Raw genomic sequence first — 6,000 nt, 5'->3', positions numbered from 1 at the left:
TGTTTGCACATAATGGAAAACATAGTTATACAGAATATACTACATGATTTAATCAAGAAAAAAAAACATCCCAGGACCAAAAACGTTTATATACCAGCAGCAAAAAAATTATGATGTGGATTCTAGCCTCAGGTTTCACTTGGAAAGAACTGAGGGAGCAATAATTAACTCATTTTCTTTGTGGCATGCTGAATGTACTCTTAAGTTGTCTTAAACAGGAGGAAAAACAATGAAACACACTGAAGCTTGACATTTAAATTAATTTGTCCTTATCAAACAAATACCATCATCTTCATAATTTTATAATATTTCTGTTTCAGTAAAATTCACATTAAAATAATCTGCAAACATCAAGAGTTTCATTTACATGGTTTGCAGTTTTTGCATTCATTATACTACAGAATGTCTGAATGCTTATTGATAGTGATTGTACACTCAATGAACATTTTAGTGAGTGAGTGAGTGAGTGAGTGAGTGAGTGAGTGAGTGAGTGAGTGAGTGAGTGAGTGAGTGAGTGAGTGAGTGAGTGAGTGAGTTAGCTACTTTGGTGTTTGTTAACTGGGTTAGAGGTCTGGTTCAAGACTCTTTTCAGCTCAAACCCAAAGTATAAAGCAGCAAGATATATAGGAAACATACAGTTTGTAATTATGCATAGTGACATATGACTATTGCAAATGACTGAGTATGAACAATTAGTTAAGAATCCATATGATATAGGAGATGGAACTGGTAGGTAACTAGAGTTTGACAGTGTCCTTAAACCATAACCATTCATACTCATTTAAGGTTCTCCTTTACATGTTTCTTAAGTTTAGAGAGATCTCCTAAGGCAGTAATGTTTTCTGAAAGAGTATTTCAAGCAACAACTGGTGCATATTTAAAGATATATTTGTCACAAATAGCAATCGTGAAATGAGGTCTGTTTAGATATTATTTCTCACGATGCAAGGCTATCATTTTATCTAAGTATCTGTCTGTCTGTCTTTCTGTTCATCCATTTGCCCATCTGTCTGCATGCTTTTTGTATCACTGTTTTGCAGGTAACTGAGCTACACTAATTTGGGCACCTCTTCATTAACATTGATGGAAATGATAACTGGCTGTATAAGCTAAGATATGATAACTTCAGCAAAAAGGCATTATGCCCGTTTAACAACAATCCACCGTTGTAAGACAGAGAGAGTACATAATACTGTTATATTCAAACACATTTGGAACTCAGCCATCTGAAGACCTCCAGGCCATGTTCCTCTAGTGATAATATGCATTGTATCATTATTGCAGTACAGCTGTATTTTTTATACAGAAAAAGGTAAATTTATCTGTAGAATGCAGATATTGTAGGTAACTGTCTTTTATCTTGAGTGTTACAAACCGTAGGACCTGTAAAGAAAAAGGAATTGGTTGTGCAAGATAAAAAGCAATCCGGTGCTGCAAGGCTGACTGTACTGGACTCATCTGAGTTGTACTTGACATTATTGAAATGTCATATGATTTACAATAGTCAGCAATAAAGCATGTAGATTAAAATATTAATAAAAACTGACAATGTGGGTGGTGTTAAGCCACTCAAACTCCATGATTGTATAACTGTCTTATCCTATGTAACTCTATCACATATCCACAGAATTTGTTTTGTAACAGCTCTAAAGCCATGCTAATGATTTGTGAGCGTGTTCTATAGCTCAGCATGAAACTATAGTTGTATGACTGCTATCTTCTTGAGTATCCTAACCTAAGGCTAAAGCAATGGAGTATGCGCCTTGGAGTGGAATGGGAAATATATTTTGTTGCCCATAACTCTTAGTGAGAGAAGTGTTTGTGAATGTTGTTATGCAAGGATTACCGAGAATGTACTATTTGCCTTAAGAAATATGGGGCAACACTCATCAGTTGGTGTATCCGCAGCTAGGAATTTCACAGACTCAGTCTTTTGTTTTGGTAATGGCAGCCTCAGTAAACTGACTATTAGTTTTAAATGTGAAGAAACACTGAGTTGCACCACAAGGCATTGTCATGCTTTAGAGATTTGCAATGAAGTGAGACGCACAGACAGTAGCAAATGTCAGTCTTGTTTTCTGGTAAGCAGCCATTGATTTACTGGTTTACTTCTGCGCTGTCCGGTGAACTTTGTTTGGATCTCCCAGATAAAGTTATTTCTTTATTTCCAGAACTCTTGGAGCTCTGTAAAGAACTAACCACAGGGGATACTTAGCCCTGTTTTAGAATTAAAGCTTTTAATTTGTTGAATTGTCTTTCCCAGTGCTTACTCAACATACAGAATTGGTCAAAAGCAGACTTCAGTTTTCTTAGCTAGTGCATTTTCCACATAGCTTTCAGAGTAACAAAAGTTCCCTTTACCTTAGCAATTTGCCAGTTCCCATTTTTATGTGCTCACTTATTTCTTTGCTTACTTATTTACTTACTTGCTAACCTAACTACTCCTTTATGGATCCTTGTGAGCCATAACATGGGCCAAAAGGACAACTGTACATGCAACGCATATATGGAGATGAAAATAAAAATAAAAACTATCCCCTCAGCTAACCCAGTAACAGCTAAAAACTATTCCTATTATTAAGTAATAACCTTAATAAACCTGACAAAATTTCAAACCTCCCTCCCCCCTCCATAATCCAGAGACTACATCTGCCTCTGCGGAATGGTCATAAAAACTCTGTACAATCATGTTAATCGATGCACTGTGACAGCTGTGCTTACCAGTAATAAGCTCAGAGCAAACTCAAAAAAAACAAGCTACCCTGGTAGAATTCTAACGTAAGTAAATTGCATAGCAAAAGGAAGAAAGCCATGACAAAAGTTAGGAAATGTCCCAATAGGATAAAACCACATTCAGCAATCTAATCATACAGCTCAGAGAGCAAATTGTCTACCAAAGTTAATTTTGAGGTAAAAAATAACTTCCCAGGCCAAGGATGACTATAAGGATTTCTTTAATTATATCCACAGCCTCAAAGGCAGTAAATAAAATGTTCTGAACTAATTATAAATGGAAACACCTATGCAGAGCCAAAAGATATAGCAAACCTACTGGCTGAAAAATTCAGGTCCAATTTTACGCCCCTGACACATCAAAAAATATTATCGAACATAACCCCCCCACCAAATATCACTAGGGAGTAGGTCCTAAATGCAGCTTTCAAGGCTGTGAACATTGCATCGATGGGCCCAGTAATGTCCTAGGATGCCTCCTAAGTAGCATGAAACATATTTTATCAGAACAACTGGAGTCACTATCCAACCTTTAGCCTCTGCACAAAGATGTGCGTTCTACAGATCCCATAAACTACAGACCCATAACTCTGACTATTCTTATATGCAAAGTCATGGAAAGAATTGTCATGGAAATGATAAATAATGAGACAGGAAACCTTCAGACACTGGATTCAGCCAGGGAAGATCATGCCTAATAAACCTGATGGACTTCTTCAAGAAGGTCACCAAGGTAATGAATGAGGACAAAGCAGTGCATACTGCCTACATTGACCTGGTCAAGGCATTGGATAATATTCTCCATTCTACCATTGTAAATCAACTCATGGAATTATGCATAAATATGTATACACATTGGATAGCCAATTGGCTTTCAGATAGGACCTAGAAAATTAGGATAGAGAATCCTACCTCCTCAAAGAGGTCATCCATTACTGGAGTCCCTCAGGGCTCTGTGCTGAATCTGCTCCTTTCTGGTGTCTATTTCTTAGAGGTCAAGGCCAATGTCAAAGGCCTCTGGCTAACAAAGCTTGCTCATGATTGCAAACTAGAAGCAATCATAGAATCCCCTCACTATGTTAGTACCCTCCAGAAAGGGCTAGCACAGACAAATAACAGGTGCAAGAACATGGTTTAAAACTCAGTGCCAAGAAATGCATAATACAACCCTTTGCAAATTTGGTTACCCCAGGAAGCTACCTCAATGGTACACACCAGTAATTGTAGGCCCACTAGACAGGGATTTGAGAATGTATGTAGACAGTAACCTGGCTTTTGACCAACACATGAATAAGGTAGTAAGGAAATAATTTTATGATGCTCAACTTATCAGCAAGCGTATGGCATCCTGGTCCAAATGATTCATTGTACCATTATATTTGGCCATCATCAGACCCATTATTGGGTACAACTCTGCCTTCTGTATGTATCTGACTAGGCACATGCAACTAAAGCTTCGGGACACCTTCCATGTCCTCAAACCATTATGCAACTTTAGCTGAGCTGGCTAAAACCACCGGTTTGAGCATCAAAACCCTTCAGAGCTTTCATGCCAACAAACCTAGGGAGTCTGAGTTCTGAGATGACATAGCTAGGAATAAAAATATATATACATATATACACACTCTGACAAACTGAAAAGAGGAGGGTGGAGGGAGGGTGTGGCAACTGCAACAGTGATCACTGGAACATCTGCTGTTATGGTAAGTTCATCATATTGATCACTGCTGCAGTAGTCTTAGCTATATGGGTAGAGTACCATAGCTTACAACATTTGGGAGGTGGCAGGGCAAGGGTCCTGGAGCCCCTGGAGAATGGTCCTAGTAAAGTCTGATCAAGACCTAGAAAAGGAATCAAGCTAGCAGTGTTTTGCAAAAGTATGCACAGATGACCAAGTTCCTGCTCCTAGAACACTTCTAGAGTCCAGTCCTTTCCAAAAGCCATAGATGACACCAAGGCCTTGACCCTGCCTATAGTAGTTTTATTTATGGTGACAATAAAAAATGCTAATAGCCTGTGAAAACTACTTGGAAATAGTCTCTTTTGACACAGGTTGTCCCTTCTTCTTACCTTCACAAGAAATGAACAACTGACCCAAAGATCTGAAAGATTTTGATCTGTCATGATTGTGCCTGAATAATCTGTGGACATCCAAAGTATGGTGTATCCTTTCTCTTTCATTTTTGTGTTCAGGAACAAAAACAGGAGGATGGATAGTTTGGCTCAAAGTAAACATGGATGCCACTTTATACATAAAAGAAGGATTATTTCTCAAAGAAACCCTGTTTTTGTGGACAAGGAGGTAGAGCTGACTCACTATAAGAGCTGGCAATTCGGATAGCTTTGTAGCAGATGATAGAGCAATCAGTAAAATAGTTTTCCATGTTAAGAACATCGTCAGCCTGATGAGCTGGTTTAAATGGAATAAGTGTTAGCATCTGTAACACAAATTTATGGTTGCAAGGAGGAGCCCCAGTTTGTTTGGAGGTTTATTATGCAAAACCCTTTCAAAAACATTTTCATAAGAGAATGCATTGAAAGAGGGGCATCCAATGGCAGACGTGGTGAAATGTCCAACATATGAACCTTGATGGAGGAGTAAGAAAAACCATGGCATAGTAATTCACAAAAATATTGTAAAACCAGAGAAATACTAGCCCTGAAATGATGTAGTTACATCCCTAGCACCAACTAAAACACTTTTTCCATTTATTAATATTTGATTTTCTAGTAGAAGGCAATCTTGCCTCCATTATTACCTGCTACATGTCCTCTGTAAACAGATGCCTAAAGGGAATTAAGACCCTATAATCCATGCAGTCAGTTGAAGTTGATTGGGGCTGAGCATATCAAACACCCCTGTTTTTGTGTGAGTAGATCAACTCTGTAAGGAAGCTTGTGGTAATTTCCCGTATCTATTTCCAAAAGAAGGGAGAATCATTGTTGCCTAGACCAGAATGAAATCACCACAATGATTTTGGGGGATTCCTTCTGAATGTTTAGAAGTACCCTTGACTTCAATGGAAGGGGTGAAAACGCATGCAGGAAAGGAAAATACATCAGTCTTTCAGGCCTTCTTGCATGGAGCCCTGTAGCAGAATTTTGCCAGCAGATTATTAAGACAGGAGACAAAGAGATCTACTTGAGGAACTTCCCACCGATGGATCAAATCTTGGAGGATCCCTCCAAGCTACTTTCCATTTGTGTGGGTCTGCTTTTGTCCAGCTCAATCTATGTGCAAGGCAGTTTTGTTCTGATGGGATGTAG

Source organism: Protopterus annectens, chromosome 17.part0, assembly GCF_019279795.1.
Source record: "Protopterus annectens isolate FY-2018-M chromosome 17.part0, PAN1.0, whole genome shotgun sequence".
Classification (NCBI taxonomy): domain Eukaryota; kingdom Metazoa; phylum Chordata; order Ceratodontiformes; family Protopteridae; genus Protopterus; species Protopterus annectens.
This window is presented reverse-complemented; position numbering follows the sequence as displayed.